Source organism: Pleurodeles waltl, chromosome 8, assembly GCF_031143425.1.
Source record: "Pleurodeles waltl isolate 20211129_DDA chromosome 8, aPleWal1.hap1.20221129, whole genome shotgun sequence".
NCBI lineage: Eukaryota > Metazoa > Chordata > Amphibia > Caudata > Salamandridae > Pleurodeles > Pleurodeles waltl.
Genome location: NC_090447.1, coordinates 1,159,707,754 through 1,159,727,053, shown reverse-complemented (window position 1 = coordinate 1,159,727,053; position 19,300 = coordinate 1,159,707,754).

Here is a 19,300-nt window from a genome sequence, read left to right as displayed (position 1 = left end):
TCTGTTGGCCTATTCCTTGAAAGGGGTGGTTCCTCCTCAAAGGATTCAGGGTCGATCTACCAGGGGTATGGCGGCTACGGTGGCGGAGCTTCAGGGGACTTCCGTGGTAGAAATTTGCAGGGCCGCCACTTGGGCTTCTCCTTCGACGTTTGTGCGACATTATAGGCTGTCGGACTTGGGTAGTTTGGAGTCTGTATTAGGTCACTGAGTCTTATCCTCTATGAGGTAATAGGGGTAGGGTTTTTGGTGGCCTTGGTGCAGGATATTAATAAAGTTCTTGCAACTCAGTGTCCGTCTCCTGTGTTTTTCTTGCTATGTCTCATTGGTTTAAAAGGAAGGCGAGGGAGGGACGGGAGGTAATGCTTCCATTTTCTTGCAATAATGGCATTACTCCTAGTCCTACTCCCTCGCCTTCCTTTCCGTTCCCTCCCGCCCTCTCGGTACGGACTGTCCGAGTTGCTGCTTGGGCTTGGTTTTTGTACAGGAGGGGGTAAGGGTGGGGGGGGTTTAAAAGGGGAAGGGAGGGTCTAGGGGGGAGGCCTTGGTTCATTGGTGACAAGGAACCCATTCGGTGCCGAGTTACTGCGGAGGTATTCTGTAAGGACAGCTCCGTGTAGTATGGTCTTGATCTGGGAGCGTTTCAACTCCACTAGAGTATCCCAGTCTCCAAGTTGGTACAAACTCTTGGATAGAGCTGTGTCCCCAAGGAGAGAGGGGGCTGCGAGGATTGCTGATACTTCCAAATCGTTAAAAGAAAGGCCTTCTGCCATGGTGTAAAGGGGAGGGGGGGTTTTTGGGTGGCTGTGTGGAACGAGAGAGGGGAGGGGAAGAACATTAGCACTGAAGGAGACATGGCAAGCCAGAAGTGCTCGCTGGGGGGAAGGGGACTCTCGCAGCCAAGAGGCTGCTCTACTAACAAAACACACTGAGAGAGAATATATGGGAGATAAGGGGGCAAACGAAGAACACAACCGTACTCAGCTCCCAAAATCAATACAAAATCACAACTGGGAGTACGGGGTTCTTGTAACGGGGGTGGGTCAATGGTGTATCAATTGTAACACTGAACCCCTCGTAATCCTCAGCTAACGTCCAAGGCAGGGCATCTTCACAGTGGGTTTGTATGCGCTCTCCCTAAATCACGCCAGCCTCTATGCGGAGGAGGTACCAAGAAAGAGAGGAACCAACACATTGGGGGCCAACGACCGCGGGAGCACCGCCAACAGGCTGGCGGTGCTCCCATGGGCATTCTGACCGCGGCGGTACAGCCGCAGTCAGAAACGGGAAACCGGCGGTGTCCCGCCGGTTTCCCGCTGCCCAAGGGAATCCTCCATGGCGGCGCTGCAAGCAGCGCCGCCATGGGGATTCCGACCCCGTTACCGCCAGCCTGGTTCTGGCGGTTTTGACCGCCAGAACCTGGCTGGCGGTAACGGGTGTCGTGGGGCCCATGGGGGCCCCTGCAGTGCCCATGCCAATGGCATGGGCACTGCAGGGGCCCCCTAACAGGGCCCCACCAAGATTTTCAGTGTCTGCCAAGCAGACACTGAAAATCGCGACGGGTGCAACTGCACCCGTCGCACCCCTTCCACTCTGCCGGCTCCATTCGGAGCCGGCATCCTCATGGAAGGGGGTTTCCTGCTGGGCTGGCGGGCGGCCTTCTGGCGGTCGCCCACCAGCCCAGCGGGAAACTCAGAATGGCCGCTGCGGTCATTTGACCGTGGAGCGGTCATTTGGCGGCTCCCGCCGGCCCTGCGGTTACCGCGGCCGGCGGGAGTCAGAATGACCCCCATTGTTTTTACTTTCTCAGAGTCTGTTCTGACAGGTCAAGCTGCTCCCATTTGCATTGATCTGCTGATTTGTTTTCGAAGGAGTGTTAATGTAATCCCATTGACAGTGAGATGCTCCCATCTGCATTTAAAAGGCTATCCCTGCCCTCTCACGCACTCTGTTGTTTAACCCCTAATTGACTACAAGACAAAGAAGCATTGAGAAAGCCAATAGGGTTAGCCTCCATGAGATATATTGGCTTTGTCAATGTTTTTAAGTCATGATGCTCGTCAGTGTGGGCTGCTGTGCAACATGGCCTAAAGTAAAGAAAAAAGCGCTGTCAAATGGGCAGTGTTGACTGTGCCATATCACTTTTTTCTTTAAGACATGTTGCATAGCAGCTCATGCTGCTGTGCAATATGTCTAAAAAGGTGCGGGGCAAGCAACAAGCGGGAGCTGCGGGGGAAGACGGAAGGAGCAGCAACAACGGACAGTGGGAGGAGAGGGGAAGCAAAATGATGCCGGTGCAGGGGAGAAGGGAGGGAGCAGCAACAGACAGCAAGAGGAAGACAGGCAAGGGGAAAGCAACACAAAAGAAGGAGGGGGAGGGAGCAGTAACAATGGACAGCAGGGGGGACAAGCAACTCAAGGAAAGTCCGGAGAGGGAAACAGATTGCAGACACATGCACTCTTATATAGTGCATGGCAAACAGTTAAGAAAACGTACGTGAAGGAGTGCATGGCTAGTGGAAGGACAGTGGCCACAGACAGGAAGCTGTACTAGGTCCATCTTCCATGGCAGGGGTAAATGCTGAAGATTTAGAAGGAAGTAGGAGGCACTGACCAAGACAAAGCAAGAAAAATAGATTGATGTTGAAGCCAACCAATGGTAAGTAATGTCGAAGCTATAAGCCAATTTTTTTTGTTAACAAAATATTTCACCGACAGTGCATGCACTCTCTCAGACGAAACCTAAAAATGGCAGCAAGTCAAGAACTCAATTTTATTTTGCATTTCACAAGCCTGCCAAGTGGCACTGTAACATACAACACCATGAGCCATATCTGTCTTTCAGCCAACAGCATGAAGCATTGTGAGACTTATAGTTGCGCTGTTAACACTATAGATATGGTTTCAAAGCGCAACATGCAAAGTGCTGTTGGCTAAAATGCTAGAATAGGCCAGGGATGGCGTACATGATATAAATCTTCTTGTCAGCTAAGTTTTAAAATTGTACAATGCTTCCTAGACCATTTTTTAAAGTGATTGTTTCACATGTAAAACCAAACTCTGTTCAGGTATTTTGTGAGGGTTTACTCTTTAATTCCAATTATGCATTAAAACGGTCATTGAAAATGTGAACAATTGTATTTTGTGTAGTGGAAAGTTTCATGCTTCACAACATAATAAAGATACAACATGTGCAGCAGCAGCACAACCTCTCAACACAAAGAATATATAAATAATAATTAAAGGACAAGAGGCAGTAGCAAGAAAACCATCACACAATTCTCATACAGCACAAGTACAACACAGGTAGTTGACACACCAAAGAGCAAGTGAGAGGAATTAAAGGACTTTTGTGCACCCTCCATAAACAGATATAAACATTCAAGAAGTACAACACTCCTTGAAGAAACAATCTTGGGGGCATATGTATACTCTGTTTACGCCGGATTTGTGTCATTTTTTTTACGCACATCTGGCACAAACTTAACTCCATATTTATATTTTGATGCTAGACATGTCTTGCGCCAAAATATTGGAGTATAAGTCATTTTTTGCCTGCGGAAAACTACCTTGCATCAATGAGATGCAAGGTAGGCGTTCCCGGGCAAAAAATTACTCAAAGGCCCTAGCGCCTTATTTATCCTCCCCTGCAAAAATCACGCACCGGAGGAGGAGGGCCTTAAATAATGGCACTAAGCCTGCTTAGCACCATTATTTAACGCGTAGGACAGGGCAGGCGTTAGGGGACCTATGGGCCTTTTTCCATGGTCAGAGACCATGAAAGCAGCCCTCAGGTTCCATTCCCTGCCCCCAGGGACACCTCCACCCAACCGCACCCACACCTGGAGGACACCTAAGGATGGGGGACCCATCCCAGGTAAGTCCAGGTAAGTATTTTTTTTCTTTTTACATGGCACTGTGCCCAATGGCAATGCCCAGGGCACTTAGGTCCCCTGGGCATGGCCATTGGGCTGGGGGACATGACTACTGTCTTTACTTAGACAGGAGTCATGTCCATGGGGGTTGTGCGTGCAAATGATGATGCTAATCAGGTTAGAGTCACTTTCACACACAACCTACAGTTTCCCCTATGCCTCCCCCACCCGGTTAGTGTCAATAATTTTGACACTAACTGAGCCTACAGCCGGCTAGCGTCATAACTTAAATATGACGCCAGGCTGGCGTCCACTAATGGCGCTAGCTAGCAGTATAATTGTTGTTGATGACCTGCGCTAACACAGGTTTGCGTCAAAAGTATAAATCAGGGCCTAAATCTGTTATGGAATTGTCATGCATTTATGTATAATTTATCAATGGATTTCATGCCTAGAACAGGAAAGCTACTGTTCACTGCTAGTTATAGGTCCCAAGTTTAAGTGATGTTATGGCCTTTATGCTAAGCCTTTTTTTGGCTATTTGGGGTAGTTCATGCTTAGGCCCCCATAACTTTTTGTTCACAAAAGCTATCTACACCAACTTTGGGTCCTTTTTTTCCAGCATCCTGTAGATTCTAAAGGTCCCAGGGTTTGTGGATTTCCCTGGAGGGGACCCAGAAATTAGCCTAAATACAGCAATGGGAAAAACGTGCTGCAAATAAAGGCGTCTGGTTTTCTCCCTGAAAATGACATCAACAATGGGTTTACGATGCTAAAATCACCACCTTCGCACCTTTCAGGCACAGGCAGGCGTGAATCAGAAAACCAAATTTTTCAACAGAGTTTTGGCATTTTACTGGGAAATACCAAATTTTTCCTATTTTTTTTGCTTTAAACCCCCTTCCTATTACTGGTAGAAATGGGTGTGAAACCAATAGTGGATCCCAGAAAGCTATACATTTCTGAAAAGTAGACAAAACCTAAATTCAGCAAGGGGTCATTTGTGTAGATCCTTCAAGGTTTTCCTATAGAAAGTAACACTTGAAATAAATAAATACTGGAATTGAGTTGAAAAAACAGCCATTTGTGTCTGTTTTCATCTGTAACTTTTTCTAAGCATGGCAACATTTTCAAAAGCAATATTGCGTTACCTCTGCTGGACCTTTCTGGTTGTACGTATATGTAGGCCTTGTAGGTTCATCAAGAACCTGGGGCACCCAGAGCCAATAACTGAGCTGCACCCTGCAATGGTTTTTCATTGTGTCCCGGATATACAACACTTCATTTGATAAAATATCAAGAGTGCTAAAAAGGTATCCAGGAAACCTATGTATTTTCAAAATAGGCACAAGAAATTGAGTTTAGGAGCAGAGGTTATTTGCAGATTTCTTGATTTGGGGGTTCCCATACTAGCATGTGAATTGGAGGGCTTTTCTCAAAATGACTTCTTTCTTACACACTGTCTTACATTTGGAACGTACAAATGCAGAGAAGACAATTGAAAATAACACTTGTTCTGCTATTCTGTGTTTCCCAAGTCTCCTGATAAAAATGGTACCTCGCTTGTGTGGGTAGGCCTAGTGCCCGTAACAGCTGTGGATTTTGAGCTGTAGCACAGCCAGCACCTTGGAAAACCTAGCAAATCTGTACATTTTTTAAAACTAGAATCCAGGATGTGGTCACTTGTGTGGCTCTCACCAGGTTCTGTTACCCAGAATCCCTTGCAAACCTTAGCATTTGTCTAATAAAACACATTTTCCTCTCATTTCTGTGATGGACAGTTCTGGAATCTGAGGGGCACCACAAAGTTCCTTTCACCCAGCGTTCCCTCAAGTTTCCTGATACAAAATGCCACCTCACTTGTGTGGGTAGGCCTAGTGCCCGCGATAGAAAACTGAACAAAACGCAACGTGGACACATCACATTTTTCAACTGAAAATTGACTTCTTTTTTTGCAATATGCCTACCTGTGGATTTTGGGCCATAGCACAGCTGGCACATAGGGAAATTTAGCAAACCTCTATATTTTTGAAAACTAGACACTTAGGGCAATATAGGATGGGGTAACTAGTGTGGTTCTCACCAGTTTCTATTACCCAGATTCCCTCGCAAACCTCTAAATGAGTCTAAAAAAAACAGTTTTTCCTCTCATTTCTGTGATGGAAAGTACTGGAATCTGAGGGGAGCCACAAACTTCCTTCTACCCAGCATTTCCCTAAGTCTCCCGATAAAAATGGTACCTCACTTGTGCAGGTAGGTCTAGTGCCTTTGACAGGAAACGGCCCAAAGCGCAATGTGGACACATCACATTTTTCTACTGAAAACTGACTCTTTTTTTGCTCTGTGCCTAGCTGTGGATTTTGGGCCCTAGCACATCCGGCACCTTGGGAAACCGAGCAAACCTGTACATTTTTGAAAACTAGACACCAAGGGCAATCCAGGATGGGGTGACTTGTGTGGCTCTCACCAGGTTGTGTAACCCAGAATCCCTTGCAAATCTCAAAATCCGTCTAAAACACATTTTCCTCACCTTTCTGTGGTGGAAGTTCTGGAATCTGAGGGGAGCCATAAATTTCCTACCACTCACAGTTCCTCTCCGTCTCCTGATAAAAATTATACCTCACTTCGGTGGGCCAAGTGCCTGAGACAGGGAAGGGCCACAAACGTGTAGGGAGTGAGGGGGCACCAAAGCATGTTTATAAGCGCAGTTTTTAAAATACGTTTTTATGCTGACTCTGCTTTGAGCACCCACACAAGTGAGGTATTATTTTTGTCAGGAGACTGAGAGGTATGCTGGTTGGTAGGAAATGTGTGGTTTATTTCTGTTTCTGGGAGAATATGACACAGAAATGCAAGGCAAATGTATGATTTTAGTCACATTTTGAGGTTTGCAGGGCAATGTGGGTAAGGAAACGTGTTGGGATCCACGAGAGGCACATCACCCTGTACTTCCCTGAGTGTCAAGTGTTTGAACATATCTAGAGTTGGTAGATTTTCCCAAGACAAGAAGTGAGCACGCTACGAAGTCTTTTACTTCTGTGATGTCCCTAACACTCAAATTGTGAAAATAAATCATAGGTTGTGTTAAAAAGATGAAGCATGCCACATACCTAGCTGGTGGCATGCTTCATCTTTGGGGGTCCGCCTGAGACACCTAGCCTGTCAGGGGTGTGCTTCAATGCCTGATTACAGCAGAGCATTTTTTTTTCTTGAGTTGAATTCCCAACTGAGAGGAGAAGTGCAATAAATACATCTTGTGGCAATGCACAATTATTTTTACACATACATACTGGTTGGATTTGGCATGAGGGTGAGTGATGGTCCAATATATAAAATTTTATTACAGGAGTTTTTTACAAAAATGAAATGCACTGTTAATAATTGAAAGGTCAAAAAACTGAACGAATTACTTACTGCTCATGAGCTGTAAAACTTCAACAAGGCACCAGCAGCTTTACAGACCATTCACACTCCTTTTATTAGACAATTATTAATGCACAACCATAAATTCATTGAGTATACATACACACTGCTTGGATTTTGCACAAGGGTGACTGATGGTTCAATATATACAATTTTATTAAAAAGAGATTTCACAAAAATAAAATGCAGTTTTAATAATTGAAAGGTGAAAAAACTGAACCAATGACTCACAGCTCGCGAGCTGTAAAGCCGAGTCAAGGCACCAACCGCTTTACAGTCCATTCACCCACCTTTCATACATGACACACACAAGACCATTTACGCCACCAGCCATGGGCCCAGCACATTACAACACTCATATCAACAGACAGCGGCATTTAGGGGCCCATCACTTTCATATGTTCACATGCCTGACACAGCAATCACACCAGCTGACAGAGTGTGTGGACTGGCATTTGGTTAGCAGTGTGTGTAGTGACCAGCAGCAAGTCACTAGCCACACACTGCCAGCCAAGCACCAGGTCACATACACTGTCAGCCAAGCACCAGCCCGCACACACCACCAGCCAAGCACCAATCCATGTACACTGACATCACATTTTTTTACCAAAAAAGAAAACACCAACTAACTGTAAGTAAATACAAAACTACAAACACAAGAAAGAGAGCAAAAAATATAAAACAATCTAGAACGGGCAGTTCACTTCTATGCTCAGGGTTGCTCCCAAATACTCTTCCATGTGGTACTGTCTAAAACATGTGGGCACACACAGCCAGGTTTAGAAGACAGTCAGCTAAGCACATATGTGTCTCATTCCACATACCTCTTCGCATCAGATTCTAAATCTCCTACAGGGAAAGGTTTTTTTGGGTGTGGGAGGAATGCGATCTTTCAGTCTAGCCACATCCTCCACCACTCCAACTCTAGGAACACTTGCCTGTTCCACTATACAAAGCTGCCTATCACAGACTGTTGAAACTGAACAAATGCCATTTTTGACCCAGGAGAACAATTCTTAAATACAACAAAAGCATTAATGGTTGCTAAGTGGAAAAGATGGATAGCCAACTTCCTATACCAAATATAAGCCTTACAAACACCAGTGTAAGGTTCCAACCTCTGATCTACTCTATTGAAACCACCCATGTGACTATTATAGTTTAAAATGCACACACATTTGTGCACTTCAGCAACCTGACCCCAAACAGTCACAGGTGAAGTACTTTCATCATGAATGGTAGTGAGCATGTAGACATCTCTCCTGTCTGCAAATGTCACAACTAGAAGTTCATTACTATGCAAAGCACTGCACCGTCCCCTCTCAAGTTTTTTTACAAGCAAGCTTTCTTGGGTAACCTTTACGGTTAGAGTGGATTGTGCCACATGCAACAATGTCCATGTTGACCAATTCCCTGAACAATTGCACACCAGTGTAGTAGTTATCTACATATAAATGGTGACCTTTGTTAAAAAATCCTCTCCCAAGTTTCCACACAATCTTCTCACTAACTCCGAAAATGGCCGGACAACGGGGGCGGAGGGGTCAAAACTGGAATCCCTATCAGTGTATGCCCTAAAATTATAGACATATCCAGTCCTAATCTCAGACAGCATATACATCTTAATTCCATAACATGCCCTCTTACTAGGAATATACTGCCTAAAAACCAAACAGACCTTGAACATGACCAAAGACTCATCAACAGCTGTTTCTTTCCCTGGACACAGATCTCAAATAACCGATCTACAAAGGGATCAAGGACAGGTTGAATCCTAAAAATGCAGCATCTGAAGCAGAGGCAAATACCGATCATGACTCATAGTTGCCAGAAATATAGCCGTTGCCATCAAGGGACTAGTAGAGCAATATGAAGACAGCAACAGCTTCCTTATCAAGCCCATCAAAAAAGTTAAACTCAAGAACTTCTTTAACTCATCCACATTTGTGGGAGTCCACCCAGTAGCTCTAGAGTAGGGCTTAAATCTGGCACTGTTGTCCCTCAATTACTGTTCAGCATACAAATTACTCTGCTCAACAATCTCATCCAAAAATACATCGTCCATAAAGAACTGAAAGGAATTTATAGGCAAAAAGTTTTCAGTGTTCACTCTACACCCTGCAACACCAGGAAAGGACGTCAATGTCAGCTGTATCATGTTTAAGGCAACCCAGAGTTCAGCTCTTCCAATGGGAATTATTACAGCCCAAGGCTCCAATCCAGGTGCCTCTGGCTTCACTATCGACACATCAGTGTCCTCCTCTAAAAAGGGCACTTCCTCCATACTGAGAGTGGCTTCATCATCAGATGATTCTTCTCTGACAATAACTTCACTGCCAGAATCTTGCACTTCCTCCTCTCCCTCAGATGCAGTCAGTCATATAATCATGGTCAGAGGAAGAAAGGGGGCGCTCCCCGACATATAAATAAAGGGTTACAAAGTGGCGCAATGAATGCATTGCACCACTTTGTAAACATGGCGTGCCGTTTTTGGCCTTCTAACGCCACATTAGCATAAAAAATTACGCTAATGTGGTGTTAGAATGGCACTAGGTGCTCTTAAAAATGCTATGCCCCAATGTGAGGAGCATGTGTTAAAGAAAGGAAAAATGAATGATGGAAAATAGTTCAAGATAGATGTGTAAAGGTAGAATGGCATGTGTGAGAGGAGCGGACAAGGGTAACTTATGTGGAAGAGAGTATCAGGTGGATATCTGAGCTGCCAACAGCAGGGCGGTGTCATATTACCAGTAGGAGGAGCAACTTTTGCTCCCTTGCTAGAATGGGGCATACAGCATGTGCTTTCACCTATGGTGTCAAACATCATTGCACTGGGGGTGGTGGAGCAGAAGCGAAAGAGGTGGTAAGTGAGAGATCAATATGGCAAGAGAAAAATTAAACGAGAGTCATAAAGGATATGTGTCAGAGCATGGGTACTCGCAAACATTTACCCAGGGGCCACAAACTATGTCTGTGGAGGGCCTGAGGGCTGCATTAATGCCAGCACGGTGGGAGTGGGACTTTGTGAGGGGTCCAGGCGTAGGGGAAGCAAATCACATACATGGCGTGGTCAGTGAGTCATGAAGTTATTCCGAAAGGTTCTTCTATACCGTTCTCTAAATGAAGCCTCTAGTCTCTAGAAGAGTCCTAGATTCTGTGTTATTTTGTATCTGAATTGCTATCCCTCTACTTCATCTTGGGGTAAGCCTTTCTGCTTGCTATTGCTACCTTGGGAGCGGCATGTTTAAGGAAGTAACTTGATTGTTGAATTGAAGTGAAATGAAATAGAAATGCACAATGTGAAACCAGAAAACCTAGGAACAATCTCGGCTTCCCCACTTGACCCTATTGTCTGATCTTAGACAACTGCCTAATTTTACTTTGCCTCCTTTTTAGGTCTTGGCTAGACATTGCATATGTTGTCTCTTTGAGACCATTGTAATCTTACAGTGGGCTTATAGTCTGCCTGTTGCTTACCATTTGTTGGCTTGTGTGGCATTCATCTTTTCAGCTTTATAATTGATCACTGCAGGCCTGTGCACTGCATTTATCTTCCTGTCTGTAGAGCAGGAACCAAGCACTGATTGATTCAATTTAATGAGTGCCTGTCTGCTGCTCCTGGCATGACTGAGGTACTTCTTTTCAACTTCTAGGGCCCTGCAAACAGACAGTGTATGACTGGCAAAAACGTGCCCAGCAGCACAAACAAAATTGCAAAGTTTGATTTTCTGAAGTTAACTTGTTTCTTTTCTTTTGGTTTTATTTTTGCTTCTTTGCACTCATGTTTTGTTTTTACTCATGGTCACTGTTCTCAAGAGATGACAAATATGTCAATAAAAATCTTGTTCTAGATATTGCAAAGCAACGTTGTTTCTTTCTTATGTGTAATTTCCGAAATTATGCTTTAACACAGAATCGTGCAGTACACCCTAATGCACTCTACTCAATCCAATCTGCCCCACTCCAATCCACCACAATTCACTCACACCAATCCACCCCACTCAGTCCAGTCCACCCCAGACCTATCCAATCCACCCCACTCCAATCCAAACCACTCACCCCAATGCACTCCAATCCATATTCCAATCCTTTCAATTTACCCCCCCTCAAATCTGCCCCATCTAACAAACTCCATCCAATCCACCATACTCAATCCAATCCACCCGAGACCAATCCAATACACTCCAGACCAACCCATCCACCCCACTAAAATCCAAATCGCTCTCCCAATCCCAACTAGTCCACACTCCAGTCCTCCCAACCTACCCCACTCAAATCTGCCCCATCTGTCGCACTCCAATCTGACCCACTACAATCCAAAAAAATCTGCTCCACTCCAATCTACCCCACACCAATCCAAAACAATCTGCCCTATTCCAATCTAAAACAATCTGTCCAACTCCAATCTAAATCCATCTCCCCCACTCCAATCTGCTCCACTCCAAACTGCCCCACTCCAATTCAAACCAATCTGCACCACACCAATCCAAAGCAATCTGCCCCACTCAAATCTAAAACAATCAACACCCCTCCATTCTAAAACAATCTCCCCCACTCCAATCTGCCCCACTCCAAACCACTGCACTCCAGTCTGCCCCAGTCCAATCCAAAACAATCTGCTCCACTCCAATCCAAATCAATCAGCCTCACTCCACTCTAAAACAATCTGCCCCACTCCAATCTTCATAATCCAATCTGTCCCACTTCCATCCTGAACAATCTGTCCCACTCCAATCCAAAACAGTCTGTCTCACTCCAATCTGCCCCACTCCAATCCAAAACAATCTGTACCACTCCAATCCAAAACAATCTTCCCTTCTCTAATCTGTCTCATTCTAATCCAAAACAATCCGCCCCACTCCTATCTGCCCCACACCAATTCAAAGCAATCTGCCCCACTCAAATCTAAAACAATTTCCCCCACACCCACCTGCCCCACTCCAAACTGTCCCACTCCAATCTAAAACAATCTGCACCAATCCAAAACAATCTGTCCCACTCCAATACAAAACAATGTGCCCACTTCAATCTAAAACAATCTGTCCACTCAAAACAATCTGCCCCATTCCGAAACTATCTATCCACTCCAATCTGCCCCAGTCTAAACCACCCCACTCCAGTCTGTCTCACTCCAATCTGCCCCACTCTGCCCCACTCCAATCCAAAACAATCTGTACCAATCCGATACAAAACAATCTTCCCTTCTCCAATCTGTCCCACTTCAATCGAAAACAATCCGCCCCACTCCAATCTGTCCCACACCTATCCAGAAGAATCTGCCCCACTCAAATCTAAAACAATCTGCCCCACTCCAAACTGCCCCACTCCAGTCCAAAACAATTTACACCATACCAATCCAAAACAATATTCCCTACTCCAATCAAAAACACTCTGTCCCTTGAACATGACCAAACACTCCACTCTGCCCCACTCCAATCTGCCCCACTCCATCCCAAACAATCTGCCCCACTCCAATGCGACCTTCTCAAATTCAAAACAATATGCCCCACTCCAATGTGTCCCACTCCAATCAGCCCCACGACAACCTGCCCACTCCAACCCACCCTACCCCACGATAATCCAAACCACTCTAATCCAATCCACTTCACCCCAATCCAATCCTCCGCCAAACCAATCCAATTCACCACTCCAATCCAAAACAATCTGCCCACTCCAAAACAATCCACCCCACTCCAAAACAATCCGTCCCACTCCAATCCGAATAAATCAGTCCCACTCCAATCAGAAATAATCTGGCCCACCCAATCCCAAAAAAATCTGCCCCACTTCAATCGAAAACAATCTGCCCCACTCCGATCCAGAACCCCACTCCAGTCCAAAACAGTTTGCCCCACTTCAATCCAAAACAATCTGCCCCATGCCAGTCTGCCCCACTCCAATCTGCCTCATTCTAACCCAAAACAATCTGCCCTACTCCAATCCGAAACAATCTGCCGCACTCCAATCTGAAACAATCTGCCCCACTCCAATCCAAAACAATCTATACCAATCCGATCCAAAACAATCTTCCCTTCTCCAATCTGTCCCACTCCAATCCAAAACAATCCGCCTCACTCCAATCTGTCCCACACCAATCGAAAACAATCTGCCCCACTCAAATCTAAAACAATCTGCCCCACTCAAATCTAAAACAATCTGCCCCACTCCAAACTTCCCCACTTTGATCCAAATAATTTGCACCACACCAATCCAGAACAATCTGCGCCACTCTAATTCAAAACAATCTGCCCTACTCCAATCTGCCCCATGTCAATCCAAAACCATCTGCCACACTCTAATCTAAAACAATCTGCCCCTCTCCATCTAAAACAATCTGCACCAATCTAATCTGCCCCACTCTGATCTAAAACAATCTGCCCCACTCCAATCCAAAACAATCTGCCCCATTCCATTACAAAACTATGGGCCTGATTCCAACTTTGGAGGAGGTGTTAATCTGTCCCAAATGTGACGGATATACCACCAGCCGTATTACAAGTTCCATAGGATATAATGGACTCATAATACGGCTGGTGGTAAATCCGTCACTTTACCGTCACTTTTGGGACGGATTAACACCTCCTCCAAAGTTGTAATTAGGCCCTATGTGTCCCACTCCAGCCGCACCACGACAATCCAAAACAATCTGCTCACTCCAAAACAATCCGCCCCACTCTAATCCGAAAAATCTGCCCCACTCCAATCTGCCCCACTCCAATCCAAAATATTCTGTGCCACTCTGATCCCAATCATTCTTCTCTTCTTCAGTCTGTCCCACTCCAATACAAAACAATCTGTCCCACCCTAATCTAACCAACTCCAAACTGCCCCACTCCAATCCCAAACAATCTGCCCCACTCCAATCCACCTCACTCAATGTGATCTTCCCAAATTCAAAAGAATATGCACCACTCCAATAAGCCCCAATACAATCTGCCCACTCCAGCCCACCCCACCTTACCCCACTTCAATCCAAACCACTCTAATCCAATCCACCTCATCCCAATCCAATCTTCCCCACTTCACCTCAATCCACTCCAATCCAATCCACCACTCCAGTCCAAAACAATCTGCCCAGTCCAAAACAATGCAACACACTCCAAAACAATCTGCCCCACTCCAATCCAAACAAATATGCCCCACTTCAATCAGAAATAATCTGGCCCACCCAATCCCAAAAAACCTGCCCCACTTCAATCGAAACCAATCTGCCCAACTACGATCCTGAACAATGTGCCCCACTCCAGTCCAAAACTATTTGTCCCACCCCAATCCCAAACAATCTGCCCCACCCCTGTCTGCCCCACTCCAATCTGCCTCATTCTAACCCAAAGCAATCTAACCCACTCAAATCTGCCCCACTCTAATCCAAAACAATCTCCCTCACGCTAATACAAAACAATCTGCCCCACTCCAATCCAAAACAATCGTACCAATCCGATCCAAAACAATCTTCCCTTCTCTAATCTGCCCAGTCCAATCCAAAACAATCTACCCCACTCCAATCTGTCCCAAACCAATCCAAAACAATTTGCACCACACCAATCCAAAACAATCTGCCCCACTCTAATTCAAAACAATCTGCCCTACTCTAATCTGCCCCACGTCAATCCAAAACCTTCTGCCACACTCTAATCTAAAACAATCTGCCCCACTCCAATCTGCTCTACTCCAAACTGCCCCTCTCCAATCCAAAACAATCCGCCCCAAACCAATCCAAGTCAATCTGCCCACTCCAATACAAAACAATCTGTCCCACTTCAATCCAAAACAATCTGTCCACTCAAAACAATCTGCCCCACTCCAAACCAAACAATCTACCCCACTCCAATCTGCCCCACTCCAAAGCACCCCACTCCAGTCGGGCCCACTCCAATCCAAAACAATCTGCCCCACTCCAATCCAAATCAATCAGCCGCACTCCACTCCAAAACAATCTGCCCCACTGCAGTCTTTATAATCCAAGTTGTCCTACTTCAATCCAAAATAATCTGCCCCACTCCAATCCAAAACAGTCTGTCTCACTCCAGTCTGCCCCACTCCAATCCGAAACAATCAGCCCCACTCCAATCCAAAACAATCTGTACCAATCCGATCCAAAACAATCTTTCCTTCTCAAATCTGTCCCACACCAATCCAAAACAATCCAAAACAATCTGCCCCACTTAAATATAAAACAATCTGCCCCACTCCAATCTGCCCCACTCCAATCCAAAACAATCTGCCACACTCTAATCTAAAACAGTCTGCCTACTGCAATCCAAATCAATCTGCCCCAGTCCAATGTGCTTACTCCAATCTGCCCCAATCTGATCCAAAACAATCTGCCCCACTCCAATCCAAAACAATCTGTTTACTCCAATCTTCCCCACTCTAATCCAAAAGAATCTGCCCCACTCCAATCAAAAACACTCTGCCCCACTCCAATCCCAAACAATCTGCCCCACTCCAATCCACCTCACTCCAATGTGACCTTCTCAAATTCAAAACAATTTGCCCCACTCCAATCAGCCCCACTACAATCTGCCCATAACAATCTGCCCACTCCACCCACCCCACCCTGCCCCACTCCAATCCAAACCACTCTAATCTAATCCACCTCATCCCAATTGAATCCTCCCCACTCCACCCAATCCACTCGAATCCACCACTCCAATCCAAAACAATCTGCCCACTTCAAAACAATCCATCCCACTCCAATCCCAAAAAATCTGCCCCATTCCAATCAGGAATAATCTGGCCCACCCAATCCCAAAAAATCTGCCCCACTTCAATCGAAAATCATCTGCCCCACTCCGATCCAGAACAATCTGCCCCACTCCAGTCCAAAACAATTTGCCCCACTCCAGTCCAAAACAATCTGCCTCACGCCAGTCTGACCCACTCCAATCTGCCTCATTCTAACCCAAAACAATCTACCCAACTCCAATCTGCCTCACTTCAAACCAAAACAATCTGCCCCACTCCAATCCAAAACAATATGCCCCACTCCAATCCAAAACAAGCTGTACCAATCAGATCCAAAACAATCTTCCCTTCTCCAATCTGTCCCACTCCAGTCCAAAACAATCCACCCCACTCCAATCTGTTCCACACCAACCCAAAACAATCTTCCCCACTCAAATCTAAAACAATCTGCCACACTCCAATCTGCCCCACTCCAAGCTGCCTCACTCTAATCCAAAACAATTTGCACCACACCAATCCAAAACAATCTGCCCCACTCTAATTCAAAACAATCTGCCCTACTCCAATCTGCCCCATATCAATCCAAAACCATCTGCCACACTCTAATCTAAAACAATCTGCCCCACTCCAATCTAAAACAATCTGCACTAATGTAATCTGCCCCACTCCAATCTAAAACTATCTGCCCCACTCTTATCCGCCTACTCCAGTCCAAAACAATCTGCCCCAGTCCAATGTGCATACTCCAATCTGTTTCACTCCAATCCAAAACAATCTATCCCACTCCAATCCAAAACAATCGTTTTTTTCTCCAATCTTCCCCACTGCAATAAAAAAAACACTCCAATCCCAATCCCCCACGCCAATTCAGTCGCCCCCAATTCAGCCCACTCAAGTCTACCCCACTGCAATCCAGTCCACCCCATTCAAATCCAATCCACCCCACTCAATCCACCACCTCAAATCCACTCCACCCCAATCCAAACCACCCCAAACAATCCATCCCAATCCAACCCACCCCAATGTAATCCAGCACACTCCAATCCACTTCAGCCCATACCACCCCAGTCCACCCCAGCCCATTTCAAACCAATCACTCCAATCCAATCCACCCCATCCAATCCACCCCAATCCAATCCACCCCACCCCAAACCAAACCAATCCAATCTACTCAAATCCACCCCTCTCTACCCCAATCCAATCCACCCCACCCCAGTTCAGTCAAACCCACTCACTCCAATCTAATCCATACCACTCTAGTCCAATACACACAACCACTGCAGCCCAATACATTCAATCCACCCTACTCCTGTCCAATAAATTCAATCCACCCCAATCCATTTGACCCCCACTCCAGTTCAATCTTATCCACCCCACTCAAATTCACCCCACTCCAAACCACCCCATCCCAATTCAACCCACCCCACAACTCTGCACCCCAGTCCTATCACTCTAAATCAGTCCACACACCCTAATCTAATCCACTCCATTCCAATCCACCCTACTCCAACCCACCTCAATCCAGTTCACCTCACCTCATTTCAATCCTTCCCACTTCAATCCACCCCAGTCCACGCAATCCACCCCACTCTATCCCAATCCAGTCCACCCACTCTACTCTAGTTCAATCCAGCCCACTACCTCAATCCATTCCAACCCACTCCACCCTATTCCACCCAACTTCACTCTACACCCTCCACTTTATGACACTGCACTCTATGACATTCTCAGCCACTGAGCCACTGAACTCTACTACCCTCTACTTAACTCTATGACACTCCACTCCACTCTACAGCACTGTATTCCAACAAATCCACTATACAACACTACTCCCCCATTCCACTCTGACACTCCACGCCGCTAAATTTTAGACATGATGAACAACAGCCACACTGGTGTACAGCATGCGAAAAACACATAACCATGCCAATAACTCTTGAATAGGCGAGATCTATTGGCTTTGCCAATGCTTGCTCTTCATTATGACATAGAAGAGCACCTTGAAATACATGAGTTCAGGATATCTGTTGCACAAACCTCTTGTGTTTGATTTAATAAACTAGAATGTTTTCCATGTATAATTACAACACTGAACTCCCAGATGGTTCCACGTGGCAACTGACTTGCCTCTTAGTTCACTATTGGCATTGTTGTCAGGGTGTGAGGAAGAATGACTATTTCTACAATAATTTTTTTAAACGATTAGTTTTAAATAAAATACTTCTGAATGCACTTATCTATTCTGATGTACTAAGGTGTAACGCTTCAGCATGTTAATAAAATACACTTTTTGAATTTTGTACGGACTTAATCATATCTATGCACATTTGATAGAAAATGTATTGAAAAATTAACGTGTTCCTAAAGTTAGGTTTTGCAGGACAGCTTATTTGCTTATTTTCTTTTACTCCGTTTGGCCTGTAAATAAATGTGTTCCCATTTATTTTACATCTTTTTGGAAGTTAGTGCCAGGAGTATTGCGTGCAACCCCTGGGTGGTACTTTGAGTACTAGGGTGTCTGAGAGCATGGATGAAGAGAGGACGCCAAGAGAGAGTTAGGAGCAAACAAAGGGTGTGAAGAAGGCAAGGGCAGGCAAAGAATGTAAAACAACAAATGAAGGTGAAACAAGATGAAGATGAAAAGAGGTTGAGATAAGAGACTAATGAAAGCTAACAACATAAACAAGAGAGAGAGAGACGGGTAGAGAAAGGAAAAGGAAGTATGGATAGAGATAAAGAATAGCACAGATATGTTTTTTTTTGCCATTTTGTCTTTAACTGGCTCTATTGGGCACCATCCTTACTCTTCTGCCCCTTTCACTTCACATGGAGGGAAGGACTCTGTAGCCCATATTTACTAGATTTCACGCAGTGCAGCAGCCGAAAAATCTGCTCTGCATGAGAAGGAGAGCGCCATATTTACAGAAACATGGCACTTTCCTCCCCTCTCCCTAGTGTGGCACAGAAATCTGCTGCTGTGTGCTACACACACACACACCTTTGCGCCATACTGTATGGGTGTGTGCATGAGTCTAGCATAGGTTTGTTACTGGAAGGCGACCCTTCCAGTACAAAATATTATGCCTAGACACACTTTAAAACTTTCTTTATGTTGTATGTGTGCTGCACGATGCAGCACGCATGCAAAGTCAGAAAATAAAGGTAAAATTGAAACATTTCTCCTCTTAATGCCTGCTTTCAGCTGGTGTTAACTTTTGGTGCAAAACCCTGACTTCTATTTTTTACTACTGTTTGTAGATAGAATTTTGCATCAAAAGGCATGGGTGATTGCATGGGAAGGCCCATGTAACACCAAT